This window comes from Salvelinus fontinalis, chromosome 12 (genome assembly GCF_029448725.1).
Source record: "Salvelinus fontinalis isolate EN_2023a chromosome 12, ASM2944872v1, whole genome shotgun sequence".
NCBI classification, from domain to species: domain Eukaryota; kingdom Metazoa; phylum Chordata; class Actinopteri; order Salmoniformes; family Salmonidae; genus Salvelinus; species Salvelinus fontinalis.
Window position 1 is genome coordinate 56,404,236 of NC_074676.1, and position 21,820 is coordinate 56,426,055.

The 21,820-nt window shown below is 42.2% G+C and overlaps 1 protein-coding gene across 2 annotated transcripts in view; it reads left to right on the plus strand.

Annotated features, from left to right (window-relative positions):
* Nucleotides 1–12,101: 12,101 nt before the first annotated feature.
* LOC129867622 (lipoma-preferred partner homolog) overlaps nucleotides 12,102–21,820 on the plus strand; it is a 376,963-nt gene continuing 367,244 nt past the window's right edge. Inside the window, exons 1-2 of one of the 2 annotated variants that reach the window (XM_055941140.1) lie at nucleotides 12,102–12,269; nucleotides 19,366–19,461. The gene's annotated coding sequence lies outside the window, so the exon portion shown is untranslated. The remainder of the gene's footprint in view (nucleotides 12,270–19,365; nucleotides 19,462–21,820) is intronic. The other variant, XM_055941139.1, reaches the window with a different exon arrangement.

Below are 21,820 nucleotides of genomic sequence, written 5' to 3' on the forward strand. Positions count from 1 at the left end.
GATGATGGATGGCAACACTTTAGGTCTATAGACAGTAGTTCATAGACAGTAGTTAATAGACAGTTATAATAGACAGTTATAATAGACAGTTATAATAGACAGTTATAATAGACAGTTATAATAGACAGTTATAATAGACAGTTATAATAGACAGTTATAATAGACAGTTATAATAGACAGTTATAATAGACAGTTATAATAGACAGTTATAATAGACAGTTATAATAGACAGTTATAATAGACAGTTATAATAGACAGTTATAATAGACAGTTATAATAGACAGTTATAATAGACAGTTATAATAGACAGTAGTTAATAGACAGTTATAATAGACAGTTATAATAGACAGTTATAATAGACAGTTATAATAGACAGTTATAATAGACAGTTATAATAGACAGTTATAATAGACAGTTATAATAGACAGTTATAATAGACAGTTATAATAGACAGTTATAATAGACAGTTATAATAGACAGTTATAATAGACAGTTATAATAGACAGTAGTTAATAGACAGTTATAATAGACAGTTATAATAGACAGTTATAATAGACAGTTATAATAGACAGTTATAATAGACAGTTATAATAGACAGTTATAATAGACAGTTATAATAGACAGTTATAATAGACAGTTATAATAGACAGTAGTTAATAGACAGTTATAATAGACAGTTATAATAGACAGTTATAATAGACAGTTATAATAGACAGTTATAATAGACAGTTATAATAGACAGTTATAATAGACAGTTATAATAGACAGTTATAATAGACAGTTATAATAGACAGTTATAATAGACAGTTATAATAGACAGTTATAATAGACAGTTATAATAGACAGTTATAATAGACAGTTATAATAGACAGTTATAATAGACAGTAGTTCATAGACAGTAGTTAATAGACAGTTATAATAGACAGTTATAATAGACAGTTATAATAGACAGTTATAATAGACAGTAGTTCATAGACAGTAGTTAATAGACAGTTATAATAGACAGTTATAATAGACAGTTATAATAGACAGTTATAATAGACAGTTATAATAGACAGTTATAATAGACAGTTATAATAGAGTTAGTGTATTAATGATTTATGAACTACACATAAAATAATAATTATCTGTCTAAAATAACTTGGAAATCCTTTGCAACCTTTGAACATAGGTTTAAGATTCAGCAGTTTATGGACAAATAATCAATAGTGAAGCTATATAAATAATTAACTAACAGTTATTCATAATTTATAAAACAACATAATAATAATGAACTATTAGTCTAAAATTATGCATTTCATAAATTCATTTAAATGTTAAATGGTTCTTTAATGTTAGAGTGTTATCAGAGTGATCGCTTGCGTTTAGCGATAGGCCGGTGGGGACATGTCATCCATGGCTTGATGCAAAACCCTTGTCTCTCTGTCACACTTTCCCTTAACTGATGAACTCATGAAAGTCAACATGCAAAACAGCAGGACAAAAGATTCAACTGAACTTCCCTTTTTTTTTTAAAGACAAAATGCATGCAAAATGGCCTATGGCAGATGTAATACATACCCACAAAACAAATTCTTAGGCCTATTTATCCTTTTATCTGATGCCATATCACTCTATTATACTAGCATTTATCGGTTTCGTCCAACCTCCCACTCAACTCTCTTGGGACAGGCTCTCTTTAATAATTGTGTAGGATATCTAATCATCTTTGGCGTGATGCTAAAACTGCCGCAACAAAAGAATAGACATGTTGAAGTATTTGAAAGTATATGATATTAGATGATCAACAGCACAGCACTAGTTTTAGAATTGGCTTTAATGCAACACTTAAACACAAAAAACTTTTTGGTCAACATTTACTTTTTACCTTTCTTGCAATCGAACATTATTTATAGGCTTGTTCTCTAAACCTAGAAAACCCTAATTTCAGTCTGGTTGCACTAAGGAAACGCAGATTGCTTGACATGTGGTGGATATTTCCCTAGTCTCTAGTCTTTCTAACAACAAAAATAAAAGAGAACATCATGAAGATGTCCTTCGAAGTCTTTCCAACAATAAAAGAGAAACATTGTGGGAGTTAGAACTGAGAGAGAGAGAGAGAGCTGCCCACTCAAAACCTTGGTGACGGTGTGCTTCCATAGGTCATGTTATTACAACTACTATCTCCTCTTTGTCCCTGAAGGAATGAGAGCAGCTCTGAGAGAGAGAGACAGAGAGAGACAGAGAGAGAGAATGAGAGACAGAGACAGAGACAGAGACAGAGAGAGAGAGAGAGAGAGAGAGAGAGACAGACAGAGAGACAGAGAGAGCGAGAGAGACAGAGACAGAGAGAGAGAGAGAGACAGAGAGAGACAGAGAGAGAGAGAGAGAGAGAGAAGGAGAGAGAGACAGACAGAGAGACAGAGAGAGAGAGAGAGAGAGAGAGAGAGAGAGAGAGAGAGAAAGAAAGAATGAGAGCGATAGAGAGAGAGAGAACCACATTTGATCATATTTGGATGAAACCAGTTCAAAGTAGGGTGACCCAAGTATGAAAAATGTCTGTATCTGCTACATTGATAAACATTGATCATAAAGTTCCTTGTTTTATTTTTTTTTAACCTTTACTTAACCAAGCAAGTCAGTTAATAACAAATTCTTATTTACAATGAATCCCTACTGGGGAACAGTGGGTTAACTGCCTTGTTCAGGGGTGGAATGACAGATTTTTACCTTGCCAGTTCGGGGATTCGCTGTAGCCACCTTTCAGTTACTGGCCCAACGCTCTAACCACTACACTACTACACTGCCACCCCTTGTCCCCTTCCCCACCGTGTCAAACACTTGGATTTAGGAGGCAGGCATTAGAGCTGTCAGCACGACTGTAAAAAAGCAAAACTGTGTTGTGACTGGATGTTATAGTGTAACATTAACTCAAACCATGAAGACGGATGCTGTACCTTCATTGAACAGTGATTCCCGTGGCTCTTGTAAGCCCTGATCATAACATAAGTATCAGAGTTTGAAGAGTCTGGGGGGGGGGGGGGGGGGGGGAGGGGGGGGGGGACGTTAGATAATGCAACTGTGGCTAGATTGCTTGTGAACAGTATGTTTCTGTAACACCCGATAGTCACTATATGGTTGAGATTCTTCCATTCTTATTATTAATATCACAAAGATGTCCTTTTCTAAGTATTTTCCAACAAATAAAAGATGGAGGAGGACCCCATCCCAGGACCCCTGTCTGCCCAGTGAGAAAGGCCTGACAAGGAAGATGGATTTGTCTCTCACTTCAATCTTGGGGGAGACTGAACCCAAGTGGGTGACTGAAGCCTGCTTGATTGAAGTAGGTTACATGGGTCCCCCTCCCCTCACCACCCACTCCCCCTCACCCCTCCCACTCCCCACCCCCCTCCCACTCCCACTCCCCTCCCCATCAATCTCTGTAGTTGGTTGTATTTCCTGAAGCCAAAGTAATTCACCTTTACGTGATATGACATTATGCTGTTACTTTGTATAGTTAAAAAAAATAAAAAATCGGAGATGAGTGTTTGTATGGATCAATGGTATGGATCAATTTGTATGAACAAATTGTATGGATCAATGGTTGGGTGCCTATATTAGGCTTATGGATCGAATTATTTTGTTCATGTCAAATGAGGTCTCACCATTATTTCTCATCAGTGTTCAGCTTGATCAATATTTTGGCTATTCTGGCCTGTTGTAAAATTATCAAATAAAATGTCTGATCAATACAACTCTGAACATGCAGAGGCACCAATAAATTGTCCAGTCCACTTATTGTACGCTGTTGTCATGTACATTCCCTTCTGGCTAAGATTCTAAGGTGACTCAGACTTGACTAATTCAATGTAGTTGTGTATTGCTGCTGTTTGTCTGATATCTAACAGTCCATGACCAGCTCTGTTGACCATGAGAGCATTTTGCCAGAGAAAATGGCTTGAGACTTACTATTTAGGCTCTGAATGACATGTGGCCTATTGTTTACCTTGTCATCAATGACATGTGACCCCGTTGTTTACCTTGTTACCTGGCAACGACCACAAGGGCGTTTCAATGAGCTGTCAGTCAGGGCGAGCTCATGAATATAAGCACCCCGCCCACTGATAGTAATTTTTCATAGAATCTCAAAGCTCTTCAAGAGCAGAAAAATATGATATAGTTCATTAATAGAGGTGAGAGTTAAGGTTTCTTCAATTCTGAGCACTGTAATAGTGTGAAAATATATATGGATGTTGTTTTGGTCGTTCAAAGGCTATTTTTACTCTGGAAATAGGATGACTATTCGTGACATTTCCTTTCGTAAAATAGCCGAAGCGAAGTCATTATTATCCGTCGGGTGATTGGTTGAGCCCTTATCAAAACACAAAACGATGGCAAACAATTTCTCTCCCTCGGATTTAAAACGGGACTTTGTGGCTGTGGTAACTAGTGACAACCCCTAAAAGCAGTAGTAACCACCAATTTCAATGACAGTTATTTAAAATAAAATAAAACGACTTATCTAATATTCCAGCACCCCCATAACATGGTCACCAAAAATAGCTTATTAACTAGCTATAGGGTTTGAGTCACCTCCGCCATTTTCTTATAAAACAGTTCAGCTAGCAATGCTAGCTAGCTTACTACCGTTAGCTAGACTGCGTCTAGACTCGGGAGCTCATAAGCACATACTACACGTCGCATAGGCTTCAAGAGGGTTAGATATGATCATATCATGGGCAAGAACAACTGGCTACTAGTTTGTTTTCACCAAAATACAGTATGTTCAACTCATAACTAATTTATCCATTGTCCAAAGCATTTAGAAGGATAACTAAACGCAACTGTAGCTAGCTAGCATGCTGGCTAACATTGCCGAATATTTTTACTTCGGTACTTTACACCACTGGACAGAATCATTACTAGCCAACTAACCGTGGATGTCCTATTCTGTGATACATTTGGGTCAACTTGCTCATATCAAGAAACAGACAGTTTGTGGAAAGGTAAAAGCGCATCTGTGTGACATCCAACACCCAAGATAATGTTATGAATATTAATAACTTTGCCTCTGGCTATCCTACAAAAGGACATTTCGCTGACTGCGGGACCTTTAAACCTGGCCGTTTGTAAAAAGCGATCTGTGCCATAGTAATCTTTTGAGGTTGTGTTGCTTCTTTTCCTCTCATCAGCCTTCTGATCTCCCTCGAACCAAAAACCTTCATAAACACATCATAAGCACCCTTTTTTCAGTCTCACAGAATGTGATATGAGTTATTGGGGAATATTTAACCCAAATCCTTAACCTGAATCCTAAAAAGCACATAAAAGCAAACTTCACATAATGTTTTGTATTCGGTAGGTAAATTAGAAAATAAGAAACTTTGTTTATTTTAAAGACAAACAAAAGCCAATATCTAAATGATCAACCCTAGCTAAAAAAAAATAATGAATGTGACCATACAAAAGCCCACATCTATGTAGAGAATAGATTCAAGATCCACAGATAGAAAAAAACAAACAAAAAAAACACTTCAAAAGTTTCCCCATGAAGCATTAGAGCTGATCTCAGTCTCTGGATTCTATAAACCATCTCTATAGCTTCAGGCCTGGATTGGCTCCGTCTGCCATATTAATTCATTTTTACATAGTGAAACATTAAAATTAGAATTCATTAGCGTTATCTGAGGTCTACATCGAGATGTGGAGTTGTTTGATTAGTACCTTCAGGGGTAATGCTTTTGTCGTGTGTCTGGGTGTCTTCTACCTTTTGTTGTGCTCATCCACTCTCTCTCTCTCTTAGAGTCAGACAGTGTATGTATCCCAAATAGCACTCGTGTTTTGGTATTTTGGTATTTCATTAGGAACCCCATTAGTTGTTGCGAAAGCAGCAGCTACTCTTCCTGGGGTACACACAAAAAAAAACATAGACCATGACCTAATACAGAACATGAATAGACAAGAACAGCTCAAAGACAGAACTATATACATATAAAAAAAAGCAGACATAGCCTACATATCAATAAATACTGTACACAGAAATATCCAGGTCAAAACGAGGAGAGGCGTTGTGCCGTCAGGTGTTGCTTTATCTGTTTATTGAAACCCGGTTTGCTGTTAATTTGAGCAATATGAGATGGAAGGAAGTTCCATGCAATAAGGACTCTATATAATACTGTACGCTTTGTTGAATTTGTTCTGGATTTGGGGACTGTGAAAAGACCCCTGATATTATTACATTTAACATTTAAGTCATTTAGCAGACGCTCTTATCCAGAGCGACTTACAAATTGGTGCATTCACCTTATGATATCCAGTGGAACAGCCACTTTACAATAGTGCATCTAAATCTTTTAAGGGGGGGGGGGGGGGGGTCAGAAGGATTACTTTATCCTATCCTAGGTATTCCTTAAAGAGGTGGGGTTTCAGGTGTCTCCGGAAGGTGGTGATTGACTCCGCTGTCCTGGCGTCGTGAGGGAGTTTGTTCCACCATTGGGGTGCCAGAGCAGCGAACAGTTTTGACTGGGCTGAGCGGGAACTGTACTTCCTCAGAGGTAGGGAGGCGAGCAGGCCAGAGGTGGATGAACGCAGTGCCCTTGTTTGGGTGTAGGGCCTGATCAGAGCCTGAAGGTAATTATGTCTGGTGGGGTAAGTGTGTGTGGCAGTGCTGTGTGTAAGTTGACTACAGTATGCAAGCAAATATGGCATTTCCAACACCGTAATGTTTCTTATAGAAGCAAGAAGTGATGCAGTCAGTCTCTCCTCAACTCGTAGCCAAGAAAGACTGGCTCACATTAAAGAGGAAAAAGTGCCACTCTGTTCTGGGCCAGCTGCAGCTTAACTAGGTCTTTCATTGCAGCACTTGACCACATGACTGGACAATAATCAAGATAAGATAAAACGAGAGCCTGCAGGACTTGACCATATGACTGGACAATAATCAAGATAAGATAAAACGAGAGCCTGCAGGACTTGCTTTGTGGAGGGTGGTGTCAATAAAAAGCAGAGCATCTCTTTATTTGGGACAGACCTCTCTCCATCTTCACAACCATTGACTCTATATGTTTTGACCATGACAGTTGACAATCCAAGGTAACACCAAGTAATTTAGTCTCCTCAACTCTGTTAGGGTGTATGAGGGTGTCTCTCTCTCTGGTAGGGTGTATGAGGGTGTTTCTTTCTGGTAGGGTGTATGAGGGTGTCTCTGTCTGGTAGGGTGTATGAGGGTGTCTCTGTCTGGTAGGGTGTATGAAGGTGTCTCTGTATAGTAGGGTGTATGAGGGTGTCTCTGTCTGGTAGGGTGTATGAGGGTGTCTTTGTCTGGTAGGGTGTATGAGGGTGTCTCTGTCTGGTAGGGTGTATGAGGGTGTCTCTGTCTGGTAGGGTGTTTTGAGGGTGTCTCTGTCTGGTAGGGTGTATGAGGGTGTCTCTGTCTGGTAGGGTGTATGAGGGTGTCTCTGTCTGGTAGGGTGTATGAGGGTGTCTCTGTCTGGTAGGGTGTATGAGGGTGTCTCTGTCTGGTAGAGTGTATGAAGGTGTCTCTGTATAGTAGGGTGTATGAGGGTGTCTCTGTCTGGTAGGGTGTATGAGGGTGTCTCTGTCTGGTAGGGTGTATGAGGGTGTCTCTGTCTGGTAGGGTGTATGAGGGTGTCTCTGTCTGGTAGGGTGTATGAGGGTGTCTCTGTCTGGTAGGGTGTATGAGGGTGTCTCTGTCTGGTAGGGTGTATGAGGGTGTCTCTGTCTGGTAGGGTGTATGAGGGTATCTCTGTCTGGTAGGGTGTATGAGGGTGTCTCTGTCTGGTAGGGTGTATGAGGGTATCTCTGTCTGGTAGGGTGTATGAGGGTGTCTCTGTCTGGTAGGGTGTATGAAGGTGTCTCTGTCTGGTAGGGTGTATGTTTTGTTGTAACTTTCAGTGCCTTCGGAAGGTATTCAGACCCCTTGACTTTTTGAAAATGTTTCCACATGATGGAGGCCACTGTGTTCTTGGGGACCTTCAATGCTGCAGACATTTTTTGGTACCCTTCCCCAGATCTGTGCCTCGACACAATCTTGTCTCTATGCTCTATGGAAAATTCTTTCGACCTCATGGCTTGGTTTTTGCTCTGACATGCACTGTCAACTGTGGGACATTATATAGACAGGTGTGTGCCTTTCCAAATTAATTGAATTTACCACAGGTGGACTCCAATCAAGTTGTAGAAACATCTCAAGGATGATCAATGGAAACAGGATGCACCTGAGATCAATTTCGAGTCTCACAGCAAAGGTTCTGAATACTGATGTGAATAAGCCATTTCTATATTTTTTCTTTAATAAATTTGCAAAAATTTTAAAATTAAAAGTTTTCACCTTGTCATTATGGGGTATTGTGTGTAGATTGCAGAGGAATTGTTTTTATTTAATCCATTATAGAATAAGCCTCTTAACGTAACAAAATGTGGAAAAAGTCAAGCGGTCTGAATACTATCTGAAGGCGCTGCATATTTCAGAGGAAGTGGTGTGTCACCATAGCGATATGAACTACAGCAGGAAATGCGATACTGGAAGTGTTCACCTTATATGGCACGCTGATAGGAACGTCACACACACACAGTTGTAATGCAAGCTGACTTTAATAGTTAAGATATTTTGTTTGTTTTCATTGTCTTACAAAGTAAAAACATTTCATTTTGAAACAGATCGGGGTTTGGGTTTCTCGCTGAAGTTTGCAGACCAGAGTCATGTACTTATTAAACAGCGTCTTTCCTGTCCCACTATGCCACCTGTACCTCCTGACTCAGTCCCTCTGTGTGTGTGTGTGTGTGTGTGTGTGTGTGTGTGTGTGTGTGTGTGTGTGTGTGTGTGTGTGTGTGTGTGTGTGTGTTTGTTTCAGCTTCGTGTGATGACAGCCCTTTAACATAACAACGGATTCTGATAAATTAGACTTGTGTTTATCGTACAATCTCCTAGACGTCCATACCAGTAGTCCCCTTGTCCCTTATCCCCCACCGTACCATGTCTACATCACAGAGATTTGTTCATTGACTTTCAGCTGAACAACATAACAGCCAATTGATTGATGCATGGAGTAGAGGGTTAGTTTCAGGGAGGATGGTAATTGTTTTCTGATTTGTTCCAGTGTGTCTGTTTGAACTCAGCTCTGACAGAAGGGAGTACTTGGGACTAGCGGGCCTATCCATTGCCAGTAAAGCAGACTAATAAGCTGTCACGCATTACAAATGAGATTACCTTTCCAGTGAGGTTGTCCTAGAACCTGTATACACCGTAAGGGGATCCCAGGGCAGGGAAACAAACTGCAAAAATAGGCTGCAATCTTCTGGGTTTATCTGCATGCTTGATCTTCAACTGATGTGCCTATGTCTTATTCATGCACAGTGTGAAAAGTAGTTTACAAACTGCTTCCAGGTAGCACAAGGTAATCCGTTGTAGAAGCCCTTCTGAAGTCCTCCTACTACAGACAACGCTTGGAGAGAGAGAGAGAGAGAGAGAAAAAACACAATGCTGCTTTAACCATTCACCCATAAGGCTACTCACATAGATCTAAGGAACTGTAATTTGTTTGTGAAAATATACCATCTCAAAGTTCCTTTAGTTATTGTGCTTGTAATTGTGATTTTCACCGCATCTTTAGAGGTGGTTGAGGTTGGCTTGACATACTGTTGTATTTCTACAGACAGTTGTATGTAGTTGTTGGTGTACTTGTTGGTGTACTTACAGTATATTATATCAATTCACTTTTAATTAATACATTTTTATTTTTTTATCTTTTACATCTGTGTGTCATTGTTTCAGAATCAGTCATAAAACAACAGATTTGAAATCCATTGGACTTGTTGGCCCAAGTCACTGTGGCACCAATGTCTCTGTGATGATCCAATAATAGAAAGAGATGATCAACTCAGCCCAGTGTTTTTCCTGGAGTCATCCGGCGGACGAGTGTCAGACAGGGAAGAATACAGCACTATTTCCAACAACTACAAAATCTGCTTGTGCCATTGGAGAGAACCTTGAGGCCTTGAAGGACAATATATATACAGTATACCTGAGGGGGAACACTGCAGAGCAGGATCAATGAGTTAGCCAGTAACAAAACTAACTTTGTTATTAACTCTTAGATGTGGTATAGTGTTGTGTAGAAATGAATACCCGTTCTTCCTATTGTAGACCAACGTAAGGTGTCAGAGGTTTAATACGGCACCTGACATTAAGACAGAGTGGGGCAACAAGATCAAGGAATCGCAATGGTGAAAACAGTCACACCCCCCCCCCCCCCCCCCCCCCCCCCCAAAAAAAAAGTCCCATCATAATTTAAGTGATAACTCTATTTATCTTGATAATAATCATCCGTCTATTGTACCAACAGTTGTTAACAAGTGTAAGTTTACTTCTTGTTTACTTCTTGTCTTGGTGGCAGCTTGCCCTGATAAGAGATAATCAAGGGATCCTACATTCCAGACTGTATTCTAGAACATACTGTCTCAACACCGCTGGGTGTGGTGGATTGTAATTGAAGGAAATAGGCCTTGCCCTGATACATGGTTGTTGACTCCTAGATACCCTTATTGGAGCAGAGGTTGGCAGGTCTTCCCACAGGCTGGGAGACGCGGGGTTTTGAAACCGGCAAGTCGTTAGAGGAGTCTACAACCATGTATCAGGGCAAGGTGACAACAGGCCTATTTCCTTAAATTACAATCCACCACGCCCAGCGGTGTTGAGACAGTATGTTCTAGAATACAGTCTGGAATGTAGGATCCTTTGATTATCTCTTCAGGCCGTACCATTATAATTTAGGGGGAGACTATGTATAGCCATCCAAACAGACAAGAGGAAGACCCTCGCGAAGACATTTTTACGACCCTGTCGCAACCACAAACCAAATCAAATCGAAATTGCACACAACTGACATTTCATCTGGGGAAACAAGGATAACCCACAAAATGGGTTTTTTGGCGAATCGACGAGAGACAATCTCTCCCCCCTCCTTTGTAAACCCACGCTGTGGAATCCGGAGAGTCGAGACTGTGTCCTACAAGGGCTCTGTTCAAAAGTAGTGTACTACGTAGGGAATAGGGCTCTGGTCTATAGTAGTGTACTATGTAGGGAATAGGGCTCTGTTCTAAAGTAGTGTACTATGTAGGGAATAGGGCTCTGGTCTATAGTAGTGTACTATGTAGGGAATAGGGCTCTGGTCTAAAGTAGTGTACTATATAGGGAATAGGGCTCTGGTCTATAGTAGTGTACTACGTAGGGAATAGGGCTCTGGTCTATAGTAGTGTACTATGTAGGGAATAGGGCTCTGTTCTAAAGTAGTGTACTATGTAGGGAATAGGGTGCCATCTGGGATTCAGCGTAAGTGCATTATAACACCACTGTCGTACTGCTACTTGGAAATGCACAAATCAAAGGTTTTAATACAGTTACCGGTGATTTGCATTAAATCCACGACATTCAAACAAACTGCTTTGCATGGCAAACTCGTACGTGGTGAAGCAGAAACCAGCCGGTGTCTGATACGGTTTACTGTGTAGACTACACTCACAAAAAGGTCAGGGGTGAATGAGTTTAAAATTAACATTTAAAAAATGTTTAAATGTAATGAATGAAAAAGCACTCAGGTGGCATTTGAAATGTTTATAGTTTGTTTTTGATGTAGTCATTGCCCCCCCAAAAATGAAACTATATTTAAATTATTTGTTTTAAAGGCTAAGTCTATCTTCTCCTGTCTTTGTTCTATGTTGGTTGTAGAGCTATATTACCCTAACCCTATATTAACAAGATAATGTTGGTTGTAGAGCTATATTACCCTAACCTTATATTAACAAGATAATGTTGGTTGTAGAGCTATATTACCCTAACCCTATATTACCAAGATAATGTTGTTTGTAGAGCTATATTACCCTAACCCTATATTACCAAGATAATGTTGTTTGTGAACCTCAAGAAAATGTTGAGAAAATTGTCAAAATCTCCTTTTTCATTGAAGTAATGATTTAGTTTACAATTACAATAATGTATGAAGGATATAGCTGTCTAATTCACGCTCATGATGATGAATTAGTGTGTTTTACAATGTTTGCACAACAAAACAAACACACACACACACGATAAGAGGAGGAAGAGCGTTTTGGTGAATACAACATACTGCCTTACATGGGCAAACTTCTCGAAGGACTCTCCTGCGGTTGGAATTTCCAACTCTGACGTCACTCCCTGCCACTTCCAGATTTGGGAAAAATAATTTTCACTTTGGTGGGATTTGAAACTCTCTTGATTCCTAGAAAGCCCCGAGGTAAGAAACACATGGAAACTATTTCTGTACTTGAACATGGGTTATTATAGAAATGTCGCTTACAATGGCGTGTTGTTGTTTTGTTGTAGTCGACATAAAGAACGTAGAACAAATAGCATAAAGCTTTAGGTTAACTCGTTGAGGTGATGATGTTTTTACTGTAGCTCGGAGTTGAAGAAGTCGAGGGCGTGGGCTCACCGCTCCGAAAGGGGGGGTCGACAGGCTTTTCACCACATAGCTAACTTGTTACCTTGCACCGACATATAGTAGCATTAGTTTGGACGAGAGAACGTAGAACACAGTTACTAAGTAGATGGTGTAGTTTCACGCTCCATATTTGCAACACTGTGTCTGTTTGCGCACCTATATTTCTACATGATTTATGTTTAAGTCCATTCTGCTCGAGGTGGACTGTGTGACCGAGAAAAACAAACAAGGCGGAAGATAATGTTTCTACCGCCGGGACAACGTGTATTTTCATAATAGTTTCAGTATTAACCATTTAACATACGCACAACGTTTTAAATCAGGTTTGTTTAGGATTGCCACAGTCTCGAATTAGTAACATATTGTAACATGTCACTCCTGAAGTATAAAACTCATCTCTCAAGAACAACTAATATGTTTTGTTGTTTGTCTGGTTGACGAGAGATTGTCTGCGCTGGCGCTGTGCAGACGAGATTCATGACACTTCCTTACGTAGCCTAGTTGTTTCAATCAATACTAGGCTTCACAAACCTAAAAGGTGCTAGGCTTATCAGGTTACCATGTAATAGTAGACTTGACCCTAGTTCTTACCATAATTCTCAGTCGTTGCATAAGGGGTAATATAATATGTAGATGTTTCCCTCCACAGTGACACAGTTTACAAAGTCTATTAGTCCTGGAATGCATCGTTATTTGACTGAATTGGCTTCCAATGCATTTCCAAGAATGGACATGTGTAAGTCTTGGGACGACAACTAGCTATCATGTCTACACACTTCGGTGTTCATCTCATCTGAAAGTAGCTAACATGGTGAAATATGAATCCCCCCCCCCCCCCCCTCCCGTTGAGTTGCTGCTGAAGAGATTCAAATCAAACTCCCACTTTGATATGAATTTCAAATCAATAACATCAAGGAACCCCCCTCCTCTCAGAGAGCTCGCTCATCAAACTGAATACATCTGTGTCATCCTTCCCCACACATTTGGACTCGGGCAACATTAAACCCCCAACTGTCTTTAAACATCTTTGCTTTAAAAATAAAAAATAAAAATACCCGTTTTGACAGTCTTGGAAATGCGACACTCAAGTTAAAAGTGTAGTCCCTTAGCTATCCCCCCCCCCCCCCCTTCCCCGTAGCTTTGAGCCCAGGCAGCCCTATGAGGCTGATACTAGCGCCACTAGCGCTATCTGCACTACCAGGCCTGTGTGTTTTAATATAAGGTTTTAATGAGGATACAACTGAAAGAAGATGGTAAACCTTTCAGGTGAGATCAGGACACTGTAGGCCTGTAGGACTGCAGAACAGGAGTACTGATATGCATGAAGGATTAAAATCCGGTTTAATGTGTTCCTTTGACTCCTGTCAGGAGGACACAACACATTAACTTCATAGTACAAGATCAGAAAGAAAGAATATCATCTTAGACTTTGAAGATCCAATCTGATAAGCTTGAGTAGCCTACATATTGACATATCGGAGGATATAGACTATACAAAATACAAAGAGCCTCGGCCTACTGTATATACTAGCCAAGCTCATTCCTCTGTCTCAGAACTGTCACAGTAGGTGGGAAAGGTGGTGGAGCTGTCACATTAGCAGGAAGAGAAGAAGAGACAGCGAAGTCATACATGTCATGTGATGCAGGACTATGGGGTTTAACAGTTCAGTACCTATTGTGGTTTTTGGGGTCACGGTTCGGTTTCGGGGTACAGCAGGGAACATTTAAAATGGTAACAGTTACTGTATTCATTTTAGTTTATTTAATAAAATACTAAGTGTTGGTATATTCTTGATTCCATATATGATCAGGAGACATACAATGCCTGGTGAAAACATCATCAGGAATAACAACGCTTTTGGATTAACTTAAATTAAAACACGATTACTCATCAACAACAACACTAGAATAAAGAGCAATGTGTAATCAATATGTAAACATGGCTCAGACATTGTATAGGCTATCATTTTTTCTTACGAAGAGTAAAATATTCCTACTTTGTGTGACTCTCGTAAAGGTGGTGTGTTTGGAGAGCGGTACTTCTCATTTCTCACTCCGGGGTCATGTGATGTGCTGTCACTGTTAAGTAACTCTGTAGTCCTGGAGGTCCAGCCATCTGTAGTCAGCCCAACCCAGGGTGCATCTCACTCCGGGGTCATGTGATGTGCTGTCACTGTTAAGAAACTCTGGAGGTCCAGCCATCTGTAGTCAGCCCAACCCAGGGTGCATCTCACTCCGGGGTCATGTGATGTGCTGTCACTGTTAAGTAACTCTGTAACCCTGAGGTCAGCCCAACCCAGGGTGCATCTCACTCCGGGGTCATGTGTTGTAACTCTGTAACCCTGTAGTCAGCCCAACACAGGTTGCATTGAACAATTCATTGACGACTTCTCGGCTTTATGACGCCGGAGGAGATGGCTGTCGTCTTTATGGGCTCTTAACCAATTGTGCCATTGTGTGTTTTAATAATATATATTTGTTTGTAACTTATTTTGTTCATAATGTTTCTGCTACCGTCTCTTACGACCTAAAAGAGCTTCTGGAAATCAGGACAGCAATTACTCACCTCGTACTAGACAAAGATTTTTTTTTTAACAAGTCGGACGCAAAGGATTTACTCCAGATACCCGACAAGGCCCAAATCCCCGTCATTCACTTGAAGAAGAGACGGAGATATAGGGGTCATAGGTCGGGGTGCCTTGTAAGAATCCGTACGCCGAGTGGGTAACCCTCCTCTACCATCCGTTCCATTGGTCAACGTGCGATCACTGGAGAATAAACTGGATGAGCTCCGTTCAAGACTATCCTACCAATGGGACATTAAAAACTGTAATATCTTATGTTTCACCGAGTCGTGGCTGAACTACAACATGGATAACATATAGCTGGCTGGGTTTTCGGTGCATCGGAAAGATAGAACAGCTGCTTCCGGCAAGACGAGTGGTGGTGGTCTGTGCCTATTTGTCAATAACAGCTGGTGCGCGAAATCTAATATTAAGGAAGTCTCTAGGTTTTGCTCGCCTGAGGTAGAGTATCTCATGATAAGCTGTAGACCACATTATTTACCAAGAGAGTTTTTATCTATATTTTTCGTAGCCATCTATTTACCACCCCAAATCGATGCTGGCACTAAGACCGCACTGAACCAGCTTTACAAGGCCATTAGCAAACAAGACAATACTCATCCAGAGGCGGTGCTCCTAGTGGCCGGTGATTTTAATGCAGGGAAACGTAAATCCGTTTTACCTAATTTCTACCAGCATGTTACATGTGCAACCAGAGGGAATTTTTTAAATTCCACACACAGAGATGTGTACAAAGTTCTTCTTCGCCCTCCATTTGTCAAATCTGACCATAAATCTATCCTCCTGATTCCTGCTTACAAACAAAAACTAAAGTAGGAAGTACCAGTGACCCGCTTAATACGGAAGTGGTCAGATGACGCTAAGCTACAGGATTGTTTTTCTAGCACAGACTGGAATATGTTCTGGGATTCTTCCGATGGCATTGAGGAGTACACCACATCAGTCACTGGCTTCATCAATAAGTGCATCGACGATGTCATCCCCACAGTGACCGTACGTACATACCCTAATCAGAAGCCATGGATTACAGGCAACATCTGCACTGAGCTAAAGGGTGGAGGAGCGGGACTCTAACCTGGACGCTTATAAGAAATCCCGCTATGCCCTCTGATGAACCATCAAACAGACAAAGTGTTAATACAGGACTTGAATTGAATCCTACTTCGCCGGCTCTGATGCTCGTCGGAAGTGGCAGGGCTTGCAAACTATTGTGGACTACAAAGGGAAGCACAGCCACGAGCTGCCCAGTGACAAAAGCCTACCAGACAAGCTACATTACTTCTATGTGCGCTTTGAGGCAAGCAACACTGAAGCATGCATGAGAGCACCAGGTGTTCCGGACGACTGTGAGGTCATGCTCTCCATAGCCGATGTGAGTAAGACCTTTATAAAGGTCAACATTCACAAGGCTGCAGGGCCAGACGGATTACCAGGACGTTTCCTCCGAGCATGTGCTGAGCAACTGGCAAGTGTCTTTCTTCATTGACATTTTCAACATGTCCCTGACTGTGTCTGTAATACCAACATGTTTCAAATAGACCACCATAGTCCCTGTGCCCAAGAACACCAAGGTAACCTGCCTAAATGACTACCGACCCATAGCACTCACGTCTGTAGCCATGAAGTGCTTTGAAAGGCTGGTTATGGCTCACATCAACACCATTATCCCAGAAACCCTAGACCCACTCCAATTTGCATACCGCCCCAACAGATCCACAGATGATGCAATCTCTATTGCACTCCACACTGCCCTTTCACATCTGGACAAAAGGAACACCTATGTGAGAATGCTGTTCATTGACTACAGCTCAGTGTTCAACACTGGTAAGGGTAGGTAACAACACATCTGCCACGCTGATCCTCAACACGGGGGCCCCTCAGGGGTGTGTGCTCAGTCCCCTCCTGTACTCCCTGTTCACCCGCGACTGTGTGGCCAAGCACGACTCCAACACCATCATTAAGTTTGCAGAAAAGTATAGCGAGATCCTTGATGAAATCCTGCTCCAGAGCGCTCAGGACCTCAGACTGGGGTGAAGGATCACATTCCAACAGGACAACGGCCGTAAGCCCACAGCCTAGACAACGCAGGTGTGGCTCTGGGACAAGTCTCTGAATGTCCTTGAGTGGCCCTGCCAGAGTCCGGACATGAACCCAATCAAACATGTCTGGAGAGACCTGATGGAATGATGGAGGCCACTGTGTTCTTGGGGACTTTCAAAGCTGCAGAAAGGTTTGTGCCTTGACGCAATCCTGTCGGGAGCGCTACGGACGATTCCTTCAAACTCATGACTTGGTTTTTACTCTGACATGCACTCTCAACTGTGGGACCTTTTAAATAGACAGCTGTGTGCCTTTCCAAATCAATTGAATTTACCACAGGTGAACTCCAATCAAGTTGTAGAAACATCTCAAGGATGATCACTAGAAACAGGATGCAACTGAGCTCAATTTCGAGTCTCATAGCAAAATGGTCTGAATACTTACGTAAATAAGCTATTTCTGTTTTTTATTAATACATTTGCAAACATTTCTAAAAACCTGTTTTCACTTTTTCTATTATGGGGTACTGTGTGTAGATTGAGGGATTTTGTCAATTCAATTTTAGAATAAGTCTGTAATGTAACAATGTTGAAAACGTCAAGGGGTCTGAATACTTTCCAAATGCATGGGAGGGTCAGAAACTTTCCGGTAAATTTCCATGAGAAGTTAAGGGGGGAATTTTTCAAACATTATTAAAGTGACCAGTGTTCATAGGGCAGCAGCCTCTAAGGTTTAGGGAAGGGTACTGGGTGGAGGCCGGCTAGTGACAGTGACTAAGGTTCAGGGCAGGGTACTGGGTGGAGGCCGGCTAGTGGTGACTGTTTAACAATCTGATGGCCTTGAGATAGAAGCTGTTCTTCAGTCTCTCGGTCCCTGCTTTGATGCACCTGTACTGACCTCGCTTTTTGGATGATAGCGGGGTTAACAGACAGTGGCTCGGGTGGTTGTTGTCCTTGATGATCTTTATGGCCTTCCTGTGACATCGGGTGCTGTAGGTGTGGTAGTAGTTTGGAGGGCAGGTAGTTTGCCCCCGGTGATGCGTTGTGCAGACCTCACTACCCTCTGAAGAGCCCTGCAGAATGACTTAGAATGTTGTAGTCCTAAGTATCCCTGACTCATCCATGCTCAGCTCACACTGTGATTTTTATTTATTTATTTAACCTTTATTTAACTAGGCAAGTCAGTTAAGAATAAATTCTTATTTACAATGATGGCCTAGGAATAGTGGGTTAACTGCCTTGTTCAGGGGCAGAACGACAGATTTTTACCTTGTCAGCTCGGGGATTCGAACTTGCAACCTTCCGGTTACTAGTCCCCCCCTCTAACCACTAGGCTACCTGCTGCCCCCCTCTAACCACTAGACTACCTGCTGCCTCTACGCTCTGACCACTAGACTACCTGCTGCCTCTACGCTCTGACCACTAGGCTACCTGCTGCCCCGTGATACATGGTCTCTCTGCCTGTCCAGGCTCAGCTCACACAGTGATACATGGTCTCTCTGCCTGTCCAGGCTCAGCTCTCACAGTGATACATGGTCTATCTGCCTGTCCAGGCTCAGCTCACAGAGTGATACATGGTCTCTCTGCCTGTCCAGGCCCAGCTCACACAGTGATACATGGTGATACATGGTCTCTCTGCCTGTCCAGGCTCAGCTCACACAGTGATACATGGTCTCTCTGCCTGTCCAGGCCCAGCTCACACAGTGATACATTGTCTCTCTGCCTGTCCAGGCCCAGCTCACACAGTGATACATGGTCTATCTGCCTGTCCAGGCTCAGCTCACAGAGTGATACATGGTCTCTCTGCCTGTCCAGGCCCAGCTCACACAGTGATACATGGTGATACATGGTCTCTCTGCCTGTCCAGGCTCAGCTCACACAGTGATACATGGTCTATCTGCCTGTCCAGGCTCAGCTCACAGAGTGATACATGGTCTCTCTGCCTGTCCAGGCCCAGCTCACACAGTGATACATGGTGATACATGGTCTCTCTGCCTGTCCAGGCTCAGCTCACACAGTGATACATGGTCTATCTGCCTGTCCAGGCTCAGCTCACACAGTGATACATTGTCTCTCTGCCTGTCCAGGCTCAGCTCACACAGTGATACATGGTCTCTCTGCCTGTCCAGGCTCAGCTCACACAGTGATACATGGTCTCTCTGCCTGTCCAGGCTCAGTTCACACAGTGATACATGGTCTCTCTGCCTGTCCAGGCTCAGCTCACACAGTGATACATGGTCTCTCTGCCTGTTCTTTGTTTTCCAGACGTGAAGGAAGGTGTCATTCAGGAGAACGAGGCAGCGACAAGGAAAATATCAAAGAACTGTCAGCTGTGAGGCCCGTACGTCAAGAGAAGAAGAGGTAGGCCTGGTCATACCGCTAACTCGCTAATGGCTATTCCATCCATGTCAATGTTGATGTTGCTCCCAATTGTCACGTACAGTAAGTAGCTGGTTATGGCGGGACTATTGTGTTTGGGTCAGTACATGTGGCTGTACAGGTCATACTAATACAGCTAGTGTTATTATGAGATGCTTTCAGTCCAGGTTCTTGAGGAGATGTTTCTGTTGCCTCCTCCAGTTGCCTGTAATCGCTCCAAAGCCTCCCGAGGAGTCATACCGGGGTTCGGGCTGTAGTTACCCTTTCTGTCTGCCCCGTGTGTTAATCACCAGGAGATGACTCTGTATGACGGTCTGATACCTTACTGTTAAACGGGTTGTTAGTACCTACCTGTTAGGTACACCTCAGGTGGTTTGGGACAGGAGCAGAGTTCATTTTATATTTAGCTTAAAACTTTATTTAAACATTGAGTCCCATAACACATCAATCTATAGATGGTGATTCCTTAGTCTATTGTAATAGATGATTCAGATGGTGATTCCTTGGTCTATTGTAATAGATGATTCAGATGATGATTCCTTGGTCTATTGTAATAGATGATTCAGATGGTGATTCCTTGGTCTATTGTAATAGATGATTCAGATGGTGATTCCTTGGTCTATTGTAATAGATGATTCAGATGGTGATTCCTTGGTCTATTGTAATAGATGATTCAGATGGTGATTCCTTTGTCTATTGTAATAGATGATTCAGATGGTGATTCCTTGGTCTATTGTAATAGATGATTCAGATGATGATTCCTTGGTCTATTGTAATAGATTCAGATGATGATTCCTTGGTCTATTGTAATAGATGATTCAGATGGTGATTCATTGGTCTATTGTAATAGATGATTCAGATTGTGATTCCTTGGTCTATTGTAATAGATGATTCAGATGATGATTCCTTGGTCTATTGTAATAGATGATTCAGATGATGATTCCTTGGTCTATTGTAATAGATGATTCAGATGGTGATTCCTTGGTCTATTGTAATAGATGATTCAGATTGTGATTCCTTGGTCTATTGTAATAGATGATTCAGATGATGATTCCTTGGTCTATTGTAATAGATGATTCAGATTGTGATTCCTTGGTCTATTGTAATAGATGATTCAGATGGTGATTCCTTAGTCTATTGTAATAGATGATTCAGATGGTGATTCCTTAGTCTATTGTAATAGATGATTCAGATGGTGATTCCTTGGTCTATTGTAATAGATGATTCAGATGGTGATTCCTTGGTCTATTGTAATAGATGATTCAGATTGTGATTCCTTGGTCTATTGTAATAGATGATTCAGATTGTGATTCCTTGGTCTATTGTAATAGATGATTCAGATGGTGATTCCTTGGTCTATTGTAATAGATGATTCAGATTGTGATTCCTTGGTCTATTGTAATAGATGATTCAGATTCAGACTAGACTGGTGGCCTTGTCCCTGTAGACTAGACTGGTGGCCTTGTCCCTGTAGACTAGACTGGTGGCCTTGTCCCTGCAGACTAGACTGGTGGCCTTGTCCCTGCAGACTAGACTGGTGGCCTTGTCCCTGTAGACTAGACTGGTGGCCTTGTCCCTGTAGACTAGACTGGTGGCCTTGTCCCTGCAGACTAGACTGGTGGCCTTGTCCCTGCAGACTAGACTGGTGGCCTTGTTCCTGTAGACTAGACTGTTGGCCTTGTCCCTGTAGACTAGACTGTTGGCCTTGTCCCTGTAGACTAGACTGTTGGCCTTGTCCCTGTAGACTAGACTGTTGGCCTTGTCCCTGTAGACTAGACTGTTGGCCTTGTCCCTGTAGACTAGACTGTTGGCCTTGTCCCTGCAGACTGTCCCTGCAGACTAGACTGTTGGCCTTGTCCCTGCAGACTGTCCCTGCAGACTAGACTGTTGGCCTTGTCCCTGCAGACTGTCCCTGCAGACTAGACTGTTGGCCTTGTCCCTGCAGACTGTCCCTGTAGACTAGACTGGTGGCCTTGTCCCTGCAGACTAGACTGTTGGCCTTGTCCCTGCAGACTAGACTGTTGGCCTTGTCCCTGCAGACTGTCCCTGCAGACTAGACTGTTGGCCTTGTCCCTGCAGACTAGACTGTTGGCCTTGTCCCTGCAGACTAGACTGGTGGCCTTGTCCCTGTAGACTAGACTGGTGGCCTTGTCCCTGTAGACTAGACTGGTGGCCTTGTCCCTGCAGACTAGACTGGTGGCCTTGTCCCTGCAGACTAGACTGTTGGCCTTGTCCCTGCAGACTAGACTGTTGGCCTTGTCCCTGTAGACTAGACTGGTGGCCTTGTCCCTGCAGACTGTTGGCCTTGTCCCTGTAGACTGTCCCTGTAGACTAGACGGTT